We start from the raw sequence: 26,005 nt of genomic DNA, 5'->3' as shown, positions 1-26,005 counted from the left end.
AGAATGGAAAATAAAATTGAAATGTTTATAATGCTTGTGTGAATTTTGGCCTGGTATTTCTTTCCCTGTTAAACCCTCAAAGACTTCTAATAAACAACTTTAATGGTTCCAGTAGTGTAGGGATTTTTTAATTGAGAGGGTTTTTTAACTGCTTTTGTTGGATCTACCTCAGCCAAAAAAGCCAATGCTAGCTATTTTATGGGATTGTTTTTTGCAACTGCGTATGCTGACAGAATAAATGTTCAGGAGGCAATGCAATTTTTTATATCTGTGTATATATATATATATAGGCAAATTACCCAGACATATAAACTCAAATAATGAAGATTTTCTTTAACTACTTCTTGGTAAAATCTAGTTGCTGTGGGATGTGGGTATGCTCTGTAGGAAGGACTTCTTCTTAGACCTTTGTATCGGTGAACCTAGAAAGCAATGTTTGCTCTGACAGTGGATTTGTGTCTGTATGAAAGATGTACTGAATTGTTCTCATTGTGCTTCTGTTCCTCTGAACCTATTCATGTTTCACATAATAAAAAAGGCATTGTGAGAGTCAAACACTTTCATGCCAACATAACAATATTTGAAGAAGATAATGAAAGCTGTTTGTTCTGCTTTACTGCTTTCACTTTGTCTGCAATTCAGGTCTTCATTATGAAGCAAGATGGTGTCTGAAATATTGCCTGTAAAAGAGGTAAAAAAAATAAAAAGCCAGAATAGATCTGGGACTAAAGCACCAGTAGAATTGATTTTGACGAGCTGGAATATTCTTGGATGTGCAGTGTATTCCCTGTGTGTTCATGGACTGTTGTGTGCTATTGCTAGCCTCCTACAGACTATGGCTGTCATCTTTGGAGGAGAAACATACTGAAACCTTGACATGTGAATACGTCTTTTCATATATATATCTATATAATGTACATAGATAAATGAAAAAATTGTTTTACTTGGACTTAGACTTCATAGATAAGCTAAGATCTTTATTTTTCTAATTTTAGCATTTTTATGTAAAATAATGGTACCTCTGCTTTGTCTGTAGACCCAGAATTGTTACTTAGCCAGTGCTATAATAATGACCGGTGAAACCTTCTGCACAACAGAACCAGAAAAGTTGTTTATATGGCAAAAATTGTAGAAGTGACAGTGAAATACTAAGCAACAGCCTTTGCTGACAATACAAATGCTTCTGGCATGTTCTTGGGGTTTTGGGGATAATTTTTTTTGGTGCGTGTTTGTTTTTTGTTGTTGTTGGTCCTTCAGCCTTTTGTTTAGCTTTCAAAATAGTGGGTCCTATGATAAAGAAAGATATTAATAAAAAATGGCCAGACCATTTGCATGAACAACTTGAATGTTGTCTTCAGTTCTGATGGGCTATAGAAAGATATGTATAGAGGGGTGGGTTAGGTTTTTATTTGGTTGTTTTTTTTTTTTTTTCTGTTTTGTTTTCTTTTTTCCCCACACTTAATATGGTATTTCTTTCCGTAAAATTTAATATGGTATAAGAGCTTTCATAATAAGAAGTACTTGTAGCCACTGACACTTTGAATAAAATTGTATTGAAGTTGTTTTGGCTTTTTATAATTGAGTTGAAAGAGAGTGTCTTACTAGCTGTACATTAGTAGGGATTATTTTGTGATGAGGAAAAAAAAAAAAGAACCAACAAAAAACCCCAGAGCAAAGAGCCTAGTACCTGGATGTAACCTGCCTTTGGAGCACGGTGCTTTGCACTTCCTGAATCTCTGTTTGGAAGGAATAATGACAATGATAATGGTATCAAATTACTGACTGATTGTTTTTTAAATTTATTTTTCTAAGTCAAGGCTTACTTATTCTCGGAAATCAGAAATATATGTTTTTACCACTGACTTTTTACAGAAATGCCCTAAGTGATTCAATATGTTAACCATAGCCTGAAAAAGCAGCTGAAGACATGCTTAACATTAGCTTGTCTCATATAATTAAATGCTTTTTTGGTTTATAGCCAAACTGCTCGCCATGGCGTAGAACTGACCTTTTGCATGGCACAAATATATGAATATTTTGTGATCATTTGTATTTAGTATATTTTTATGCTAACAGTCTTCTAATGCTCCTGTCTTTTGGGGGATTTTGTGGAAGATTATAGTAGATCTCTGGAAAGCTAGGCAAATAATATATGATGCCTTAGTAAATACCAGTTAATATTTGTGTTAACACCTGTTACATTCATTTTGATTTCTAAACTCCAACTAGCTTGGAAAAGGAATGTCTCAATAATTGCAGGTGGAATTTAATTCTTAAACTTCACGTTACATGAGGTGGGTGCTCACATGTAAATGGCTAAAGGCCACAAAATAGTCTGGCTTTATAGGCTAAGAGTATTGGTCACTTCAGAAAAAAAATACCTGTTATAGGAACATTTTAAAACTTTTTATGGTAATTACTTTGATCCAAGCTATAACAGTGCTTTAGTGAAATAAAACTGGAGGGATGAGGTGGGATTTCTTTTTTTGCTGCAAATGCTTCCTAAAAGAATCAGACTTGTTGTAGCATCTAGGTGAGACATTAGGCAGTGTAAAAGCATTGGAGAGTCAGAGGGGATTTGATGGTACTGGAGTATCTGTTGGACAGTAACCGAAGGCCATATGCTGTTATTCCTCAGTGTGGTAATAAATTTCAACCTAGTGTTTCTTTTTTTTTTTTTTTTTTTTTTTTAATATTTAATAGTTGTTTCAGATTTCAGAAAAGTAAGTGGCAGTTTAAGTATATTCTTTAAGATATTCCATGTGTCTATTGAAAAGCCTGACGTGGCAGGTGAAAAAGGGAAAGTAAGTATTAGAGGGTGGTAATGATTTTGTTACTGTGAAAATAACTGAGTGTTTTGCCACTAATTTTCCTGAATTCATCACTTAGAGTCTTTAACTACAATATTTAATACTTCCATTTTTTGTGTTTTCATTACAGTCATAATGTATCAAAAAATTTTAGTTTGATGCAGAATTTTTACCTGAGGAGAGTTTCGCATCAGTTGTTCAGTCTTTTGAGAGAGTTTAGCTTTTTCATAGCATGTGTATTAAAAACTTCCTACAAAAAGGCAACAGGGCACGCGGTGAGGTGCCCGCAGCTCCCCCCGCCCCCGCCACGTACGCTGCACGGGGCAGTGCTTGCCGCAGCAACTGAGCTTCCACGGCTTTCGTCTGCCGTGGTGTGCGTGTCCTGGGACAGTATGGTGGGTATGGAACAGAAGAACGGAACTGAAAAACTACTAATTAGTTTGCGTTTTAGTTCTTAGTGAATACAGTAACTGGGATTTAAACAGTAGTTGTTTGAATGGAATATTTACTTACTTTATTAGGAGATGAATGATTATTTGAACTGTGGCTCTATGCTTTAAAGTTTCATAAAGCACTTAATGATTTCTGATACAGCCATTCAATCAAGGTGATTTAAATGGTTGAAATGGTATGTTTTTCAATGATTCTATTTAGACTGCTTTCAGCTGAGAAGATATAACGTTGATGAATGTGTAACTTGGATTATATCTTTTTTTTTTTCCAGATTTTAAGATGACAGTTAATATGTCTTTGTTTTTATTATGTGATCAGCATTTGATTAGTGTTCTTGAAATAGCAGGCTCACTGACTATCAGGTCAGTTGCTCTGATGGGCACTTGATAACACCTTTGGGTTTAGAGTGCCTTTGAGCCTTTTGCAGCATGCAGCGGTGCCGATGCCTAGTGTATTTAATATGCCTGTGAGTCCAGCCAATCTTTTTGACCTTAGCTCCGTGTGAAATGGCGATGCGCTGCAGCAGTGCCACAGCAGTTGTGTTGCAGTGGTGTAAATCATGCACTGAAGCCTGGGCTGCGAGAGAACTGTATGTAGGAAGGGGAAGGAAGGACCAGAGATGTGAGGTAAAACCATGTGTTTGTCTGTCCTGAGGATGAAGTGGGGAATAAAAATTGTATGCTATATTGCATACTGCCTGGTCTGAGCACACTGCAAACAGGAGGAACTATATGAGTATAGTTTGAAATTCCTTTCCAGAACTCATGCTTATATAGGTCAGAAATACATTTTCTCTCTAGCCCCAAATTAACCAATTTATTAGTGTCAAGATCCAGACATAAAATTATATTTTACTTAGAATTTTACCCCTTTTCTAATTACTTCAAAAAAGAAAGAAAAAGTAAGTGTAATTTGGAATTTAACTTGCTGAAACTTTCACTGGAAGAACAGTAAGATTTGAACATGTAGTTATGATGTACTACAAGAATAAATGTTAGACTTGACTTTGATTTTTTTAACTGTGTGATGCTAAATTTATTTCTGGTACTGAAAGATATTAGAAACAATAGGACTATCAACTGCGTCTTAAGAAAATGAAGAGTTCTCTCACATGCTTCTGAAATAAGGCTGAGAAAAAAATACTCCAGAATTTTAACATACGATAAGGAGGTCAGAGATGATAAGGTAAATTAAAATAATTACTTTTGTATGTTTGGAATGAGCAATAACATTGCTGATCACCTCAGTTTTCTTTCTATTAGTTTTCTTTCAGAATTTAACTTGTAATGTGTCTGTTTTCCACATTAGTCTTTAAGTCACCATTTCTGACAAACAAGTCTTTCTCTTAAGATTTTTCTGAAGAGCTTTTTGTTGTTTGTGCTAGTTCGAGGTAATGAGTTTATCAACACCATGTGATTGACAGCAGTAATACAGATTACTTTTGGGTGATAGATGAAATTGTCTTAAGCTCTCCCCTGTTCTCTTTTAAAGGAAAACTATGTGGTGATTTGGAAAAGACAGAACAACACTCTTTACCTTCTTGTGAAAATCTAGGCTACTTATATTAGTGTTTATAAAGCTAACTCTTCTGATTGGGTTCCAGGCCACTTGTACAGTGACTTTAAGAAGTTATGTCCTCCCCCAGGGAGGGAGGTCTCTAGTCTGCTAGAGAAACTGATTCCTTTCAAGGTGTTATTTCATAAATTGGCTTTGGGAAACCTGTGAGTCCCTATGTGTTGTCAAATTTCGAGTGATGCCATGTAATTATTTTTTTTTCATACCATATTATTGGATAATATTAATCTCTTTCTGTCAGAGAATCAGACACAAAAATGTGAGTTTTGAGCTTGTTTTGGTCTGGTTCCTTTATTTATTTTAATCCTAAGTCATGAGACATTGGGAAAAAATATAAATGGTCACTGTTAGTTTTTTCCAGAAAACAAAAATATTATTGATCCTATGTGGAAACTATTTATTTGTAGAACTGTTAAGAATTAGGTTTCTTAAATGACCACTGATAGAGGTGTTTGTATAGATTTAGGGCTATAGAAGATCTGGAAAGGTTAGAGGTTTTAATCACATTACTATCTGTCTGCAGTAATGAATTAACTTGCATCTCTTCTACACTGAAAACAAGGTTTATGTTTCAAGAACTACTCAGCTGTGGAGTAGATAATGAACTGAGCAATTGTAAAATAACTAAAAAAACCCCTTTCATTCTGATAAACGTGTGGCTTAGGTCTTGTCAGGCCAATGATTCTATGCTTTTCATAACTATGTAATACGTGAACGAAAAAAAAAGTCCTCAGTTTAAAGAGCTGTACTTGGCTGAAAGGAACAAGGAGTCTGTTTACTGCTGCTGGATGGATTCTGAGGTTTTGCTTATTGTAGTAACAGTAGGGGAGACTCCCCAGCCCCCCCCCCCCCCCCCCCCCCCCCTTCATTCTGATTCATAAAAGAAAGAATATTACCATTGGCAACTGCACCAGCATTTCAAATACCTAGAGTTAAGTTAATTTGAGCAGTAGGAGCTGATAAGCAGCTCTGAAGGTATGCCAGCAAAAGATCTTGCTTCCCCACCCCCAGCCCCCCTCCCCCTTTGTTTCCCCCCCATCTGCTGCACCAGTGCTATCTCTGTGCTAGATAAAGGCCTGCCCCCACAGATCGATTATCTTTATCCCTGGAGAGAAGTAGCCAAATCCATTAATTATTCCCATTTCCTTTGCCAGGGAAAGCAAGTGCAGTAGTCAGAAAAGCAATCTATTTTAAAATTTCTTTTTAATAAATTCATCCATCATATTATTTTGAGAGGTTATTTACTTAATGTTCCATTTATTTCTGACTGACCTCTTTCATGTTAGCTTCTTTTAAAACATTCCTCAAAATATACCTAGTGCTGTTAAGTTGATTTCATTCTTTCCTTACTGTGCACTTAGAACCATTTTTGTGCTTGTAGACCTGTGTTTGACTTTACTGAGCGTTGCTGTAGTCATGCTACCACACTGGTCGGGATATACGGAGAGAATTCGGCATTAGTAGGTCAGTCTTTTTAGAGGAAAGTCTGGCAATCCTAATATTTTTTTCTTTTTTTAATTTTTAATTTTTTTTTGAAACAAATTATTCATCAAGATGAAGCATTGCATAGAGAGAAATGTGGCTGGTTGCTTTGTTCTGTTGTTTTCAATATGGAAGAAATAAACAGACCCATTTTCTTTAAGGCTTTATAAATGTCTTACAATGTTTTCCTTAGAAAAACCTGTTCATTTACTACTGCGTTTTGATACAGTCAGTTTTCCTTATGTGCCTTTGCACTTGGTGGATGAAAATAGAAAATGCACTAGATTGTAACTTGCCACAGCTAAATGGCTGAAACGTTCACCAGGGAAGCAAGGTTCATGTTCATTTCTGTCGAGTGGGAAAATATGGCTACAGCTATTGTAATATGGTAACACTGACCTTTTACAGACTACTGTGTCAAACTTTTTTTCATGATCAAAATCAAAGCAAGCTTTGCAGCAACAGGATCTGCGACTTAGGCTGAGAACCTTTAGCCTGCTGCCAACGCTGCAGTCTAGGCGGAGGAGGTTGCAGAGCTATGCAGTTTATATATCTATCCATCTATCTAGAGTATGTATTTATATACATATGCATGCCATTCTTCCAGTATGAAAAAAATAACTTTTTTCTGATATAACTTTTTTCCTCTAACAGATATGTCTGATTTATTCTGTTAAAATTAAGCTTATCTTTTGGTGGACCATGTTAAGACAAAAGATTGTGCTCTGAGGTGGCTGCGTGCAAACAATGGCTGCATACTGTAATAAGGAAGTAGGGGTAGAGGGATTAATCCCTTGTATTTCATCTTGTTTTACTTATTTAATTTAATAGTGCTTTCAATACTTAGCTGTAAAGAAGACTGAAACATGAAATCAGCTCGGCCAACAAAAATTGCCTAACACGATTCTCTGCTTCTGGCTAAATTTTAAGGGTTTGTCAACACATCCCCATGAAGCACAATGCATTTCTGTCCCTTGTCCTGCCAAAGATACTTCAGACATCTCTCAGAGCAACAGCTGGTAGCCCCCCCCAAAATAGGGTGAAAGCTGAATGTTAAATCCAAAATGGCAGTATGCATCACCCAGAAACAAGGTTAGTGGCCAGTAGTAACAGTGCCATTTTCCATCCCATCTGTGAGGACAATTGTTCTGACCCATCCCTACGATGCGGAGAAGCTACCAAGAAGTTAGGGCTTGAGCAAAAGTAGGTGTGGAGCATCACCTTGGCTCTAGATAGTGTCCTGCAGCACTTCTGATTGACTCCCTGAGTTCTGGGGGGAGGAGGGTGTGCCTAAAACACATGAGAAACTGGACTATGTAAACACTGCAATGGGTGCCCAAGTGTGGTAGTGTTTTTTCTACTGATTAGAGGTTGCATAGATTTTACAATTTACATTAATTCTGCATCTTTCTTTTTAAAAGTTGCCATTATATAGCAGATTTCACATTTTGCTGTGCAAACTAGTCAGAAATTATTCAAGGCCTGGCTTACTCCCGTTACAGAGGAAGCTGTACCGGAATTAAGATCTTCAACCTCATGATGTTCCAGTATGCTCAGGTGGTATTATGTAGTATTATGGCTTCATATTATCCTGGTAACATTTTGTAGAAGTAGATGCCAAGAAAGGCACGTGTGTAAGGTGTGTGTTCTTTTTCTGACATTTAGTGGAGTGGTTTACAATACCATATAGAGGTTATGAAGTCTGAACTCGAACATACTGCTGGGGAGTATTTAGTGAGTATTTGCTGAAGGTTGAATACAACTGAAGATTGTTTTTCTTGCTACTGTCTGACTTGAAGGGTTATTTTGAACATGTTTCTGCTTCTATTGTTTAAATGCATGGTACATACTGTACTGCCTTCTGTGTTCAGCAAAACAGGTGACGAGGAACAGCTCAGCTCGTCCTGCCTACACAACCATTCATTTTAATTAAAATTCAGCCGACTCTCTGCTTTCTGTATGATTTGTATAAATGACTGACTTTAATTTGACCTCCTGGAGTGTGAAAGGATTTCAAACTTCAGCTAAATGTTGTAAGTTGTCTTGCCTGGAGTGGATGGGGAGTGTGAACTGATGAACCATTTCTATTGGAGAAACACCTGTTTGAGCTCAAACAGAGCTGGGCATGACAGGTCTCAGCTTGTTCCCCGTTAAGCGTAAAATGAAAATAATGGTAGATTTATAATAGTTATAAGGAGCTATCTGGCATGAAGACAGTAATTTATTATATATACCTATTGTAATATTAAGCCTGAACTTTGGTATAATTTTAGCAAAATAGTCTCCTACTTAGATCTTCTGGATGTGTTCCCTGGAGATTTGAAGCACGTCATTTCTTAATACTTTTTCAGCTGCTGCTTCCATTGCGCAGTCATCATGAAAACATTGTACTGATGGAAGCAGCGTAGATCTTAGTGACCTGAAGGATAGGAGAAAAGGGCTCGAAGTGCAGTGCCAGCTCTGCAGAGACAGAGGAAGGGAGTTCAGTTTAACTGAGATTGTGGAGACTGAGTGACAGGAGGTGAAAGCCTTAAGCAGTTGCCAAAGTTGGGATAAGTGAGATAACTTTGTTTATTAAGCACTTTATAGAAGTAATTCAGCGAGCTGGGTCAGCTGAATGTTTTCAAGTGAGGGGGCAGAGGCCAGAAGGAGTTCTAGCTCCAGGCTTTGAAGCCTGTGAATTGAAAATACGAAAGTGGAGAAAAGTCTGTCACTGATGGTTTTTGAAAGGAGAAGGACACTAAGGTAAAAACATAATTCCCTCCTTTTGGTATAATATTGAATAGGTCGTAAAGCTCAGAAAATCAGAGTGAAAGGACACATCCCTATGTGAAAAGACAGTGTCTTCTGTTTGTTAATGATTTCGTTTGCATGTTGAGATGGTCCCGCCTTTGTCAGAAGGAAGACTAAAATTACAAGCTGATTTCCATTTTAAAAGGAGAGGTAGAGGGCATTGAAACAAAGTAAAGCTCTTGGGAGCTTACTGAAAGCAAAGAATTGAAAAGCTGATTCCATAAAGAGTAAGGAATTGTGACCTTAGCCACCTAGAAACCAAGGTGGTAGAAAAATACCAAATCTGGAAAGATTTTTTTTTTTTTCACAGCAGAGGTACTTTTTAAAAAAAAACACAAAACCAACCAAAACCCAAAACACCCAAACCCAACAACCACACACACAAAAAAACCCCAACCAAGCCACATATGCCTCTTATTTTTTTTTATTAGCTATCAAAAGGTTGTAGTTTCTTTTAATTTTTTTTTCATTTCTTTTATTTATTTATTTCCTATCAGAGTTTGATGAGTGAGGGGAAAAAAGGGAGACATTTTCCAGGTGGCTTTCTTTAGGAATAAGCGAGTAGACTTGATGCTAAACAGAGAACCATAGGACTCTTTGGTTGCTGTCCACATATGTAGCACATACTATAATAAAGGTGAAAAGTACAGGAGCGAGGCATGTGCTGCAGTTCAGGTTGCCTGTATGGAGTCAGCTGAATGGGGTTAAATTCAGCAGTGAAACATGCTGAAGTTCATCCTGGTGCATTTTGATACATCTTTCTCAGACTGAAAGGAAACATGTAAAATTATTGGGTACAATGTAAACATGTGCAAATTCCATAGAAACAAAAGAGTTTTAGAACCACCATGTAGATGTTTGGGCACTTCATTATTAAGAAAGCCAATCTGTAGGAAAATAATATAGGTCTAAATATACACACCTGTGTAAAGTGGACATCCATAACTGCTTGATGTGGTCGGAGGGGAAAGCAGGGCAGGTCGTGGTCAGGTGAGAGCAGCGAGCCACGGGCTGAACGGACGGCATGGCAGCTACGAGAGAGCACGGCATGTAATGTTGCCTAACAGGAATGGGCATTTAGACAGATCAGGTTAATTGGCAGAAATATCGTTGAATTAGTTCTTCAAAATAAAAAAGATCAAAACATACAAGATTGAAAATTTTTTTCCCCCACATCTTTGCTGGCACTTGCTGACAAGAACTTTGCTGTGAGACATGCTAAATGTGAGCCTGTGTCAGAAAACAGGTTATATAGGTAACATGCATGGTGCTGGAGAGCAGAGATCTTCTGGGACTGCCTCAGCAAAATAATGAACGGTGATTAGTGAAATTAATGAGATAACATCAGTCTTCTGCCATCTTTGGACTCTATGTAACGTTATCAACAAATCCTGTAAACACAGATTACGCGTAAGTTGTGAGAGTGTAACAGGGGTTGTCTTGATAGCTCTGTAACCTGTTTGCCACAAGAAATTAAGCTCACTTTGCTTGATCTGACTTCTAGTTCGTGAGGTCAGTGATGACGCTGTGTGTATACAGTTGCTTTGGAGAGAACTGCAGTGATGAAAGGAGGTTCCAGGTTTCTTAGTGTGTGAAACAGTAGCTGCTTGTTACCGTCAAAGAAACGCAAAAAGCTTTTGAGAGCAACTGGTTCAAACAGATTGCATTTGTTTGCCCATGTGTACTACTGCCATATGCTGGGAAGAAGTTTAATTGTGTAGTAATCTCTGTTTTTTCAGTTAGCTATGTTTGCTTTATACTTTTGTGTTCAAATAGTTTACTTAAAGCTTACCAGACACTTAAAAAAGCTATTTGATAAATAGTTGTTCCGATTTCTCTCTGGACTGTACAGACATGCATGGGAACACAGATGGGAACGTGTTCCCCTGGTAATGTTAAATACAGCACCTGTGCCATCACTGCTGATTTCTAAGTGGCCAAAAGACAGAGTATGTTGGCCAACATGAAGTCACCTAAGGTTTTTAATTTCTTCAAATGTTACAGAATATTCTTACCCGAGTTTCTATTAGATTGTGAATGATCGCGAATTGAAAAGAAACCTGTGGTTATTGTACAAAGGTGTCTGTGGTACCGTTGGCAGTATTTATATTTAGTATTCGTTGTGGTTGAATATTCTGGTGAAATATTATAAGGAGGTATTTGGAATCAGGAAGTATTTTTCAAATATAGTTTGTGTCTTTATTTCTGGCTGCTTTGAAATTAACGCAGCAATTTTTTCTGCATCACTCTGATATTTATTCTTTGGTTTAAACAGGTAGAACTTTTAATATCCTAGGGAAGCCTAAAGTGATGAGTTGCTTTGTTTTGTCTGTCTTAGCTGTAACTCCTCTCTGAGAGTGCTTCAGTCAGAGATGTAAATAATGGTTAGGACAGTATAGAGGGATGTCACTTTTATGAACATTTTGGTTTTCCTCTGGGTTTGTCCTTTACATCTGGTATCTGATTGATCACCTCCAGTCTGCAGCATTTGCCTTGTTGAGAGTTCTTATGTTTATCTTCCTCGACTGCGTAAGACCTAATTGCATAAATGATTAATTAAAGGCATCTAAAACAGCTGCAAGACACACTCTAGGTCAGGTAAACTTATTTTCACTAATGGTTTTTTAAAGGTTTGTAAAATAGTATTTTTTAAAATTATTTTTCTGTCTGGTTTTGTCCCGCATTCTTTACTTTGGGCAATATTTTAAAGACCTGGCAAACTTCCCATATATTTTATTTAAAATCAAGAAAAGAGCTTTACATTCCTTTCTACAGAATGTTTAACTTTTCTGCATAATTCAGATGGGGTTTATTTGGATATGGAGAGTGCTGAAACTGTCCATCAATATGAAAGGAGGTTTTCCCCTCTTACAGACAAAAATGTATTTTGTGTACTGGGTTTACTTAGACATGAAGTGTTAATTGGAGGTTAGAATTTGATCTACTTATTTATGACAGGTATTTAGATACAGTGGTTATGAATACTAAGTAGTAAGCACATACATAGATGCTGATGTGAAGGCTTTTGACACTGTTCTGTTACATTTTCTTCCCACTGTTTTTTGAAAATATTTTTTTTTGTTGAGTATCTGTGTGAAGGCTGACCTGCAGTTACTGTATATTAGTTGGAAAAAGCTCGGTGGTACTGGAATACTGGGGGAGGTATTGCCTGATGTCTTGGATTTGACAGAATGAGCAATGACAGGGTTACAGGTGTTGGTGGGGATTTTTCTTCTGTGAACAATACAGTGAGGCATCTGACTAGAGAGATGCTGACAAGCACATAATTTGTGTATCTTTGCTTTTATTTCCAGTTACACTGAAGACAAAAAAGAGGCTTTTCAACCTGGAGTATGCTGCAGGGATTAATTTGCTTAATGTGTGCTTAGTTCAGTAGTTCTAAAAACTCACCTTGTGATGTGAAAGATGCCCACTATTTTAGGCTTCTAAATTGAGATTATGCTGAAGGTAATACACATGGATTTCTTTTACTGTGGTTCACTACAGTAACCTACTTTGGGAGGGTTTTTTCCTGGGCTCATGAACAATCTTCTATCATTTAACTAACTTTACTGCTTGGCACTGTATTTTGCTAAGATTTCTTTAGTACCATCAATCTTTTTTCGTCCACTGGTAAATTCTCTTAACAAAATGCGAGAAAACTGCCTGTAACCTCAACCGCTGTTATCATAATCTGTAAATATTATATATGGTCTTACCCAAACAACCGAATGATAATAGGAAACTTTTGTACTTTGTAATTTACTTGGTTCAGTATTTATTTTCGAGTAATGAGTTCATGTAAAGTCATCGTGTGCACCTTTGAGGAAGGAAATGCAAAATCCTTTATTTGGATAGGATTATTGAAAAACGGTCTACTTAAAAGATCACTAACTTGGAGGGTAATTGGAATTATGACTGCCTCTTTAAAAAAATGAAATATTTCAGCTGTTAAGCATTATAATAAAACCATGACAGTGAGGATTATGGAACAACAGGTTCACTGAAATATATGCTCTGTTGCTGTACTGACCAGCTCTAGTGATTTAATCTGTTGGATTAAATCACAAACTACCAGATGCAATTACAGATTTGCCAACACTGGTGTAAAACTGGGTTAAAATACAATAATTTCTGTATGTTTTGTTCCACAAGTTACATCTATGTGCATGATATCATGCCATGGGCCTATCCATACTAATAAACTTTTTTGTACATTTTATAAAGCATTGAGTTGCCTGCAGGTGCACAACAGAGGCATAGTTTCTATTAAGTTTAACAGATTGTGACAGTTCCTACCCTCTTGTGTATGGAATGTCTATAAATTTGTTTTACATGAGATTGCAAGCCTTTGCTATTTTAAGGCATCACTATCTCTGTCTACACTATTACACACTTTGATAATATTACTCTCCTCACTTTTGTTCTAAGATCTTTTTCTTTCTGGACAAAGACTGTAGAGGCCAGCAAAAGATGCTCATCAGGAAGAGGAAGCTATAAGAATATTTTCGTACGTGTCTTATTACTGTAGGTATTAAAATTTTAATTTCAGGACCTAGCATAAAATTAAAGAAGTTACGATTAAATAGGCTACTGTGCATTTTTATCATCTCTTATTGCTTGGTATGGCTTCAGCAATGTTAATTCTATATATAAATGCAGTCAGTCATTTGTATGACAGGTCTTATCAAAAAGCAGAAAGACTTGTCTAGGTATTTTTGTTACTATTTTTTGTTTTATGAAACTAGATTATTCTTGGAAGTTAGAACTTTGCTTGTCTTTCGTATGTTTTAGTCAACAAGTGCTTGATTCGCTGAACATTTTCCTTCTTAGATTTCATGTTTTTTGTTTTTCTTTAATGTTATGTGCTGATTTCCAAAGTCAGTTTAGTCACTACTATAACTACTGCAGTTGATTAAGTAATTTGTCATCTCAAACCTATTTTTAAAAATGCAGACATTGTTTACCCTCCTTTGGATCCCACAGCACTTGAAGAAAGTGGCCCTTTTTGTGGTATGCGCGCTCAGTTGTAAAGCATCACAAGCACCGTGCCTGTAGCAAAGCATCGCTCAGTCCTCCCGCAGTTGGAAATAATTTAGTAGTCTTAGTCCTTCACTGAGTCTAAACATGCTGGCTCCACAACCTGTGTGTGGAATGTTTGTATGCTTTTTTTTCTTCTGGATGTAGAAAGGGGAAAACTTTCTTGTCTTTTCTTGGTACTGTCTTGTCAGATCCACCTTTCCCCTCTGGATTTTAATGGCAGCCATTTCCCTTCACAAGCTCAAGTCACACGTAGTGCATGCCGAGGCATACAGACTGTGGGGTTTAGTGGAAAATTTTTGGAATTAAGTGGTATTTGAACTGAAATATTTCAAGGTGAAAGGCCAGCAATATTTTATCAGGAAAATCATGAATGTAGAGTTTTTTTCCAGCCTTCTGACAAAGATTACAGGGTTTTAAATTGTGACAACTTTTTTTGCCTACATTAATTTTAATTGTGCTTTTTCTTCCTTCATTAGCAGTGAAATTAGAGGGGCTTTGCTGCATTTAGTTTAGATACTTATTTCTGTTTCACAGCTTGTCATTTCAAAATGTCAAATATTTACTTGTGTCATGTTTGACTGTAGTGCCAGGCTTTATGTGTAATTTGTGTTTGTGTATAATTTGCACCTGATTCTTTGATGCTGTCAGAATGTATGTAATCTGATCTGTGCCTTCACCCTTTAGACAGCAGAGCATTTGCTGTCATTCACTTCACTGGGATGTGAAGAAACATGCAGAATTAATACTGAAGATGACGGGGTATTTATGCAGAATTAATACTGAAGACTATGGGGTATTTGTGCTCTGTATAGGCAGTACCTTAAACAAGGGAAATGGAATCTAGCCCGAACTTTGCCAGTTCATGACAAGAAAATGTTTACTTTGTAAGAAAAAAAAGAATTTTTAGCTTTATTTTCATCACGTTTTTAAGATCGTACCTGTTAACAATTGTTGGTTTTTATATCTGATTTTTGCAATGTTATGGTGAAGTCAGTTTTCACCTCGCATTGGCTACAGGAGTGAGTTTAAACAACAGAGCTATTAATGCAACTTTTTATTAACTTTTATTTATGAAACTTATTTATTAACTTTTTATTAATGCATAACTTGGTTTCTCCTAGGCATCTGTCTGGATTTTTGGGAGGAGGATTTGGGAAAATTTTGAGTACTTACAAATCTCAAAATCAGGTTTTGAGCCTTCTGATTTTCTCCATCTTGTAGGTTCAAATCTCTCACTGATGCTCAGCTTTCATTTACTTATTAAATGAGTCAAGGTGTAAATATTTGATGCCTGTCCTTGGGCATTGAATCGTTTATTTAGGCACCAAACGGGTAGTGCATTTTTCTGAAGTTTTCTGCGTCACCTTTGATCTGTTTGTTTGGATGTAATGGTGAAAATTGTGGTTTGCAATGCCACTGTATTTGTAAGTATTAGAGCAACAATGAAATATAGATGGAGGTTTTAAAGAAACTTATGACTCGAGTCCCAAACAAAATTAATGATTCAGTATTCAGACTTCTACATCTGCAAGTTCATTACTTTTTGTTGTGGATTTTGAATGACTTTCATTAGAAGGTTTATTAATTCTTTTTTGGGGGATTGGGATGCCATCTGACTGTTTTCTGTGTCTGTGCTTATTTCAAAACAACTCTCAACATTTTGGAAGTTTTCTAAGTATGCTAGGGTTATACTCAAGCTAAGTTAAATGTGCCTGGAGTATCTTTCCTAGTCCTGAGTCCACCTGGCATGGTTGTATGTGAACTGCTCATAGGGGGCAGTCCAGGATCTCTCACTAGATCTCCCCCCCCCCCCCCCCCCCCCGGTTTGCTCCCCACCTCTCTCTTCTGTGTGACTTTTTTTTTTATTTTTTTTTTAATGTCCAGATTAGATTTGTTTAAGAACAGTGTTTTTCTTTTAATGTCTTGGAACGAATGAAATCAGTAGAATCACAGTCTTACATATCCTCATCAAAGGCAACCGTGAGGCTTCACTGTCAGACTTAGTCTTCTTGATGTCAGCTTAATTTATTTTTTTCCCCTGCTTCCTTACGTTGAAACATTTCTCTCTCATGTGTTTCCTCATTTCTAGTGGATGACTCTTAAAAGTGAAAGCCCATTTGTTGAGGCTGCCTTTGTAACTATAAGATCTATTGTCTATTTGCTATATATTTATTTTTTCCCCAGTTTGGACAGTCTATCTCATGATTCAGGACAAGAATTTTGACCTGTGTTTTACAAACCATGTGCATGCACGATAACCATGCAAAGTAGAACCATTCCGGACATCATAGGAGTGTCACTTTTCCTTGACTTTCAAGGCCAGAATAAAGCATTTCTAGCACTGCCGAGGGTTAGTTACTGAGTAATGGCAGGTGAAGCAATTCGCCCATTCCCTGACCTCGGAAGGGTGGTGGAAGGGAGGGTGTATTATTGGTTTGTGTTTCCAACCCTTCTAGCTGTATTCACTGTGAAGTTCCAACACCTGTGAAGTTGAAAAGGAAACATGTTGTATTATCACAGTTCCTGCTGTGAAGCTAGGGGAAAGATCATAAAGTATTATAGTTTGTAGTCCATCACGTATTTAGATGGTTTTTATCTGAAAAATCTGTTTAGGGGCATTTCTTTTTCTTCTTGTTTCTGACAGTCTAGAAGAGAAAGTCCTAAAAAAATTGTATACGTCTGGGAATTTCATGCAGCTGAAAATAACGATTCATGGAAAGGAGCAAAGTTGTGAGAAACACAATTTAATTGTTCCTTATGCTGAGCTATCTGCCTACCCAATACATGCTTGCTCTGTGGTCTTTAGGGTTACTAGACTAATCCCTCTTCCTAGATTTGCACGTGGTGACAATTGCTTGGGTTTCCATTTTCAGTATTTGTAGTGTCACAAAAGAACTGTGGCTTTTTTCCACCAAATTTTCACTTATGACCCCTGCCAGAATCCATTACTAACGTAGAATATTGCTTTCTCACCTGCTGTGTAGAATGGACCACAGGCATTTAGAGCATCTGTGCTCAGCACCAGCTGCCAGGACATCTGTATGTAATTTATGGTCGTGTATATGATAAATCTTTTCAGGAGTTAGAAACCAAGAACTCTTGATTTTCTCCATACCAGTATTTTTACCAGTATGCTGCACTTTAAACTCCATATTCCAGAATATAAAGCTTAAGCAAACGGATTTTTATCAGTAGCAGACTCCTGCCAGGTATTGGCTTAAAACCAGCTCCTGTATCCACCCAGAAGGAACTAGAAAAGGGGCATCTTTCTAGAAATTGTTTAGGAGCTGCCATGATAATATAGATCATGAATTAATCCACAGGTTGTTTTTTTTAATACATCCTAGAGAAATAAAGAAATATATTCTAAAGAAAGTATCTTTTAAAGCCTGTTTACATCAGGAGGAATTTAATTTAATTCTAATTATTTATATTAATAACTCAGTGATGCTAATAAATAATGACTTCTTCATAGAAATCCAACTTCACATAGTAAAATGCTCTAACAGATTTATAATGGTTTTGAAAAGAGATTTTCTTGTCTAAGTACTGAATGATTCCAGATTTGCATTTGTCCTTTTAAAAAGTCTGCTGAAGTTTGCCATCACTGTTTACTGTGCAAGGAATGCATTATTAGTGCACAGAAGTTTGAATGCATTCTAGTAGACTTATCTTTTAAACAAAACACTGGTAAACTATGATTTTTATTTTTTTTAATTCCATGTTGAAGAAGCCCTACATTTGTGGTAGTGTGTGTTCTATTCACTGTATGCAAATTGAGTTAATGTGTAGCTAATTTTCATTCCTTATCAAAGAACCCAGCAGATAATAGCTTAGTGGATATTCAAAGCCTCTAAGGACAGTTAGGGTCCAAAACTTGACATAAATAATAAATACTGTTTCTTTTAATAAAGTTTCAAAAATGGAGGGGACCCTGGCATTCCACTGCTATACAGTCCACTTAAGACTTGCACTGAGTTCCAATCCTTTGTCTGGGTTAGAGCAGGGTTTTGGTTGTGATATGAATTGAGTAGCTGACATTGCACTGCCATTGATAGAAATATTTGCCTTAAGGTGAACTGATAATTTAAAAATAATGATTTGAAATGACTGTTGTGAGTACAGATGGAATTCCAGCTTAATTCATAGCAAGTTATGCTGTCTTTTTTTTCTTGAGAATGAGCCTGCAGTCTGTCTTAGATTGGGGAGGATCTGAGCGAGTTAAGCAATCTATCATAGAACTATGCCATGGTATTAAGTAAATGATTTGTAACCAACGTACAAGGGATAGAGGGCTCTAAGCTGTAAATTCCAAAGTCAGATGCATGTGTGCAAAATGTGGGCAGGAAACAGACATCTCTGATAAACAGGGGAAAAAAAAAAGTTGTTTGAAGTGCCAAACATTGCTTAAATAGCTACAGCTATATCCCACTGCTGGGAAAGTTTAGATCATGGATCTATTGCATCTTTACAGATCCACTTATAGATGCTTTTATAAATGAACTTTGTTGCAGTTGTGCTCTTTCATGAAATTTCTGTCTATTGGACAGTTCATCTGAGCAAATAAGATCTGTGGTGTTAAAAGGTCTGAAAATACCATCTGTGCTGTTTTAAATTTTGTGGTTTGTTGTTTTGGGGTTTTTTAAATAGAGAATAGTGATACGAGCATATGAAGAGAGACTATGGGTTGTTCTGACCTTGTCACTCTAGAAGAATTACAAACCTTCCTGAACCCTGACAGTATTAACTGTATTAATTTGAATGCTTAGGTCCTTGTATTTTCAGGTTGTAAATGGGTCAGGAAAAATAAATTCTCGGTTGTTGGCCGCTGATGGCTTGTGTTAATCATGAAATTTCTGATTGGTTTTATAAATTCGAGATACTTCTAGAACAAACTAAGGTGTGTTCTTCATATAGTTTGCTGGGGACCTTTTGCTAGAAAGCCTAGTGGGGAATTACTATGGGATAGTATCTTCAATAAAAGAAATTGTGTGTGTATCAGCTTGCCAAAAGAAGAAACTGAAACTTCATATAGTCATTGTAGTGTAAATAGCTGTAGAATTCTTAATGTTTGCCAAAAGGCAAAGTTAACATATTAGAGACACTTAACTGACAGTGTGTTGTTCTGAGTTAAACAGGGATTTGCTTCAAAATGAGGTTCAGCAGTTTTGGTTCTCTACAGGCTGTTAACTGACTTCAGAAAACTGTTCTGCAATTAAAATGGTTGGAAAAATGGTAACTGGGACTTTACTCTATGACCACTGTCTGGTCAAACCAGAATGATTACTATTTTTAGGTCTATAAAGAAGGAGGTGTCTCTTTCTTCTAGTGAGTGAGAGAAAAGAACAGATGATTTGGAGAAAGCTGAAGCATGTAATATCTTTTTTTTTTTTTGATAGCCTAGCCAGAAGAGATTATCTGTGATCCGATGCCTTATGTAATTTCAAAATAGTATTGCATGCCTGAAGATAAGAACATGCTAGAAAATAGTTAGGTAATTCATATGAATTCAACTTGATTAGGCCGAATGAAAACACTTTCTTTGCTATTTAAGGAATTCTTCGAAGTAACGTATGATTTACTGCCATTTGACATTGAGAATTTGTTAGAAGGAAAAATTCCCAGAGAATTGGCTGGTGTGTGTGGGTGGGAAGCAATATTGCTTTTCTTTGTAGGAGGGTAAAGAGGGCCTAACTGGATATTTGGAAAGATGTCAGAATGGATTTTTTAAAAAAATGAGTTTGACAGTACATAGGAGACCGATTTCATTAAATGGTTGACAGGTTTTACTGAGATCCCCCCTATTTTACAGCTTTGAAATGCTAGCTGGAATACCAGAGGAGGCCAAACGCACAGAAGTGGCTTCAGGAGGGCATTCGACATGGTCTGATACGACACTTCCGTAGGAGAAATCTCATCTAGGTAAAACAACTGCAAAACAGTTAAGCATTTTCAGCGGAACAGCCAGTTTAGAAGAATATTCAGTTATTAGTAATTCACTATTTAATTGGAAAGAATCGCTCAAGAATATGTTCTGGGCCTGATTCTTCTGTGTAAATTTTTTTTTTTATTAACAGGTTGATGTTAGAATAGAAAACCACTTAATTTAAAGCTTCCAGGATAGATGGGATTGCAAGCATTTTGCAGGACAGTACCAGAATTAATATTGATGTTTACAAATAGGTGAAATTAATCAAAAACATTGAAGAACAAATCAAAAAGGAAATGTATCAATTGCTAATAAAAATTAAAAGTACAAACCTAAAATAAGAGATGATTTGGTTTGTAGGCAGACAGAGAATTAGGGTTAGGGCAGAGTGTGGGATTGGAGTGGACTATGAACAGGGCAGTGTGCTCTTTTATTAAATTTTTGGTGGGGGATGTTTGGGGTTACCCTTTGTGTTACGCAGCAGCGCTGTGCTCACCCTCAGAGCTCTTGGAGGGCACTTAGCTAGCTTCGAATTTTGGGCACTGCCCTTGGAAAAAGTGGAAGAGAAGGGAAAGCAAAGGACAAATTGTGGAGAGTACAGCAGATAAGAATAAAATGTTTGGGGAAGGTGATCTGTGAGGAAAAAAACCCCACTCTGAAGGAACTCGAAGAGAAAACTATCAGCTGGCAACACGATTCTTTAAACACAAGGTTTCTGAAAAGAGGCTGGTGATCAGTTGTTTCCTGTGATCCAAGAAACAGCACAAAAAGTTGTCATCAGATAAGTTTGCACGGAGGATTTAAATGGGGTAGTGGTGGGGGGAGAGCTGAGCTACACTCGAAGAGCTGGAGCACGGCCGTGGGCGGTCTGTGGAGGCTGTGTGAAGGACTGTAAATGGGACTGGGGCACAGCGTCAGGCACACTCTTTAAGTCTGCTATATTCTGCCCAAGCTGTGGGAAAGGACTCTGAGGTTCCTTCCAGCCTGTTGTCTTTTTCAGGTAAGCAAATCTCACTTCGTTCTTCCTGTGTGGCCCCTTTAGCCCCCCTGGCCTTAGTGGAGGGTTGTAAGTGAAGCGGAAGGCGGTGTTCCCCGATGGAGGGTGTTCACCTGCTTCCCCAGCGTGCAAAGCCTGGTCTCAACAACTATGGTCATCGTGTGCCTTATCGTAACGTCTTTGCATGGCCATAATAGGAAGATCTCAGGTGTACTCTGAATTTTACCCATTGGTATCTAGAATGTTCCTTGCAACTCTGTGAAATGCTGTTGCATCCAGTAATGACTTTTATTGCTTTATTTTCAAAACTCAAAACACGCTAACACAATGAGACAGCATATCCACGTGAAGTTGTGTTTTTTTTTTTTTTTTTAGTAAGTTTGTAGTGCTGAGTCGCTGCTGTTGTAGTCCCTTTGCTGTGTGCATTGCAAGGTCAGCGGATTGAGTGCTGATACAATCTTCGATTGAAATGGATTGTTTCCACGTGTTAGAATGACCGAAGGTGGCTCTGCCACTTTCCTCAGATCTTGGGATTTAAGCACTAAATGACACCCAGACCCCTTCTGTCATCTAAAAGCTTAACAGCTCCACATAACTTTTTAAACTATATGCCTCAACTGAGTATTTTTGAAGTCTGATTGTTTGAAGCTGTCAAAAGATGAAGAATTTGTGATACATATTGGAGGAAGGGGAAGAGTATAATTATGTACCACTTAACAGAACCAAGAAGCATTACACAGCATCAAAGCAAACTGCAAAGCATTTTGATTATGAAAATTAGTCTGAGTAATAAAAAAGGTTATATACTTTTTCAAAGAAAAGCAAGCTGAAGAATTATTTTTAATTTAAGTCTTTTTAAATGAGGTATGTTAGCAGCTTATAACAACTTAAAAATCTTTGTTGGACTCGCCATGTTTCATTTGATGCTGTCCCTCGTGCAAACTAACAAAGCAAGTTGGTGTTTTTTTTTTTTTTTCTTCTGCTGGTTATTTCAGAAAGCTGCACAGTTCTGCTTGTGATCTGAGCATTTTTTATTTAATTTATTCAGGAATGGCTAATCTAAATAAATATGCCATTCTTTCCATTAGCCTATGCTCATATATTTGTACGATCTCTGTTTAAGCAGCTGCTTAAATCACTGCTTGCTGCAATATACTAATAATGTCAAACAAAAAAATAATTAGACAGCCTAACGACCTAAAGTAAACTATTTATTTCAAGTTACCCTTATGTTTACTACTTTCACATTTAAAATCTCTCATGTGACTGTAGCTTGGCTTTTGCTTTTGCATGTTGTGCTTTAGGACAAAGTAAAAAATCTATTTTCAGAGATCTTGTTAAATTAAGCATAATCCTGATTGTGTGCATAATCTAAAGCAAAGGCATTTACAAAGAAAAAGTAGCAAAGAAGAGATAGCAAATGTGTCACTGGTATTTTGAGGAGTTCTTAAGAATTTCAGTTTGCAGTCAGTCAGTGATTGGTAAAAGGTTAACAAATAGCAAATTCTTATTTTGTGCTAGCAAATTACGGTAAAGACATATTTACAAATATGAAGAAAATATAGTAATTTCAGAAATGTACCCTTAATGTTAACAGGATTGACAGGTATTTTGTCTGAGACTAACTATAATTCTGTCAATATCTTTGCATTCCTGGCAACGTCTAAGATGGAACAGCAATGGACGTGTGGGAGCTGCCTACTGGCCTTTTGTTTCTGACGCTTTTGTGGTACCTGAAATAGTTCACAAAAAACTCTTGTAGCAAATCCTGGCAGACAATGGTTTCTCAGGTTGTTTGCTTGACCTTATCCCATGGAGAAAATTCAGGAGTGAGAAGACAAATGCTTGAAACATAGAAGGCTCCATTTCAGCTATATTTAGGGTTTTTAGAAGGTTCAGTGCTAAAAGTTCAACCTATATAAACAAAATGTGTTGCTTTTCCTTTTGAATAGTTAATTATTTTTTTTTTTAAATTACATTTCTGTTTGTGGATTCCTCTTGTCCTTTGGAATTCTCTGAAGCAGCGATCCTGACATATTTTACATTTATATGTTGGTTTTTTTCTCCCTTCGGAATTTTTAAGTGCTTTCCAAAGTAGGGAGCTAAAAGAGGCTTTCTGTGTTTGGCTAGGGTGGAAGATAAAAGTTTAATAAAACTTCAACCAATGAAGCAAAACAAAAATTTAAAAATCAGTGGTCCAGGTTGGCTGTGGACATAAATGGCAATTGCAGACCATTTCAGAGCTATTTAAAAGTATATGATGTCAACCTGTATCAGATTCAGAACAGAAAAGAAGCAGGCAAGGGCAGCAATTACTACCTTAGGAAGCAGCACTGTAGAATGCAGTCTAGTCTCTCCTTTCTGGTGACTTCTTCAGGGAAGCATATGTGGCAGCTTCAGGGGACTGTATGGTAAACAAAATAGTATGAAATGCTGTAAAATCATATGTAGGTCAAGGTGTATTTTTAATAGACTTTGTATGTTTGGGTGCTTTTCTTTAGTCTTAATAGTGGTAGTTTAAAATGTATGGTGAGTCAAGGAATAAATACCTTCCATGCACTTGGTGTGCATCACTTCTCTTAGACAAACATATTTTCATGTGTCCATGTAAGTTGGGAGTCTGACAGAGTGTGTCTTCCTTAGTAATAGTAAAGGTTGCCTATAGGATCTTTCAGGCTAGATTTCACATTGTGATATGCTCACCATATAGCTTAACACCTGTTTCTGTTAGTGTGGTATTCCTCTTAAAAAGATTATCAGAAATAAATTGCCAAGAATCTTGAGGGAGGAGTCCTGGGTCATGTATCTACTAAGAGAATGTATAGCTGTTTCTCAGTTACTATCTGTAATTATAATTGTATATAAATAAAAATCACTGGCCTGTATCATCTTATGTTCCTCTGAGGGAAGAAGGAAGGTTTTTTTAAAGTACTTTTGATGCAAGTCAGACTTGGGCAGTATGTCTTTACTTTATATAATCTTTTATCCCTTTCTGTAAAAAACAAGATCAGTATTCTGATGCTCAGCTAAAGGGAATTTGAATTTTTTGGTTCCCTTGGTTTTCACCTCACTGGAATGTCACTTTAAGAATGGTAAAAATGATCTATTCTGTTCAAAATCTTTCTCAAATATGTGCGGGTTGTGTTTACTCCTAATTAACAATGTTACTATTTCTTAACTACAGTATTTATTAGTAACAGTATGTAGTGAATAAACATACATAGGGCTGGATGTCTATGGTCAGCATTATTCAAAATTAATGTTCTGTAGTGTTCACTGTCCTGTAACATTTGCCATTTTAGCTTGTCCTAATTGGTCTGCAGATCACGTAATCTTAAAAACCTCCCTGTGTCAATGAAAACAAGCAATAGCAGCAACAGCTATTCTTGGTATTCCTCCTCAGATTTTTCTGATCTTTTTGGAATAATGAACAAGTTTACTTTCCTCCCTAGTAATTACCTGAAAGCAGTAGCAACTGTTATCTTAGCGCTGTATTGAGTTTTCTTCCATTCAGCAGAGGACTAACTTGTGTGTGACTTCCCCAGCTAAAACAGGAAGCTAAGAAAAGTTTTTTGGAGTTGGTTTCATAAAATGTGCAGATAATGGCTACTGGGAGGGAGGGGGTACCTTATATTTTGATTTGTTTCTAAACTTTTCCTTTCTGAGAAGGTGCCAGATGGTGTGCAAGAAACCTCTTTCCAGGGTGGAAGATCTCCAGGTATTATTTCCTTCGTTAACAGTTTCTATTAGCGGGTTGAAGGAAGCCTGGTTTGGTTATTGAGGCTTTTGGTGCTCGGAGCTTTCCAGCTGAGGAATGCCTCCGTCCGCTTGTTCTTCCCCAGGTGGGAGGCCATGCCCAAATGCAGTTTCCCTATTGCAAAGCTGATGATTCCTTCCAAGTTGGACAGGAGAAGACTCTGTGCCAACCCGTGCAGTAGCCTTTAGCCCCAGCCGGGGAGACTTTTGGACAGGCAGTTCTGTTCAGCCTGGAAATAGTTAGCGGGGGGGTGAATTTTCCGGTGAGAGAAAGATGCTGTCTTTTTTTACATGGTGTTTCATAAGTCTGTGGAGATGTGATATTAGGTGTAGGAGTGCAATGAAATGCTGAAGCTTTTACTTTCCTGAAGTTTTGGTTAGTGGTACATGTGCTTGTTAATGCATGTGTAGGTATAGTCTAAATATTTTGTACCTGTATATATATGTTCATGTATGCATGCACGTAAATATATATTTTTTTCTCCATAGAAAAATGTTTATGGCTGTTCTTAAGCTCTCTTTATTTGGAGCGGCTCCTCTTTTCCACAGCACGATTCTTAAAATCACTCTTGCAAAGAAGGCAATGTTGGCCTTAAAACATTGCTCATACTTCCACTATTCCAGTGACTGAGACCTATAAATATTTTTGAACCAGAGAACAAAAAATGGTAAATAAACATTTTATCTGTGGATGAAATTTTACCTACAAATAAAGTGAAAAGTTGAAAGTAAATTTCTTAACAGGGCTTTTCTGATGGTTGGTTTTTAGTGACTTTACAATATATTTGTTGAGTATGTTAAGCCAAAATTAATCTCAAACTTCAGGTTTTACACATTAAATTGAAGAGAATGTACCCCATGTTACATTCAAAATAAAAATTTTGCAGTTACCAAAAAAAAAGAAAATAGCTTAGTCTGAAGTATAGTTGATATTTCCTCAAGATTATGCAACCTTTTTTCCCATTGGTTCATTGTAATTTCCTACTTAGACATTTTTTCTTTTCCTTACTAGAACAGAAAAGACAAAAATCTAGTAATCTAATTTGTTGGGTTATGGGTATTCCTGTGAAAATATATTTTTACTTAACAGCTATGCTTTGAGGATCCTGTTGGCTCAGGTCTACAATTTTTAATTAGCATTACTGGTAGCGACGGGCCTGCTTATCA

General features: G+C 36.9%; 1 protein-coding gene across 10 annotated transcripts in view; it reads left to right on the top strand.

Moving 5' to 3' along the window:
• The window catches only part of ATP2B2 (ATPase plasma membrane Ca2+ transporting 2), a 432,794-nt gene that overhangs the window by 47,296 nt on the left and 359,493 nt on the right, over positions 1-26,005 (top strand). The gene's annotated exons all lie outside the window — the stretch shown is intronic.

The sequence above is a fragment of the Falco naumanni genome, chromosome 4, assembly GCF_017639655.2.
Source record: "Falco naumanni isolate bFalNau1 chromosome 4, bFalNau1.pat, whole genome shotgun sequence".
Lineage (NCBI taxonomy): Eukaryota > Metazoa > Chordata > Aves > Falconiformes > Falconidae > Falco > Falco naumanni.
This window is presented reverse-complemented; position numbering and strand designations above follow the sequence as displayed.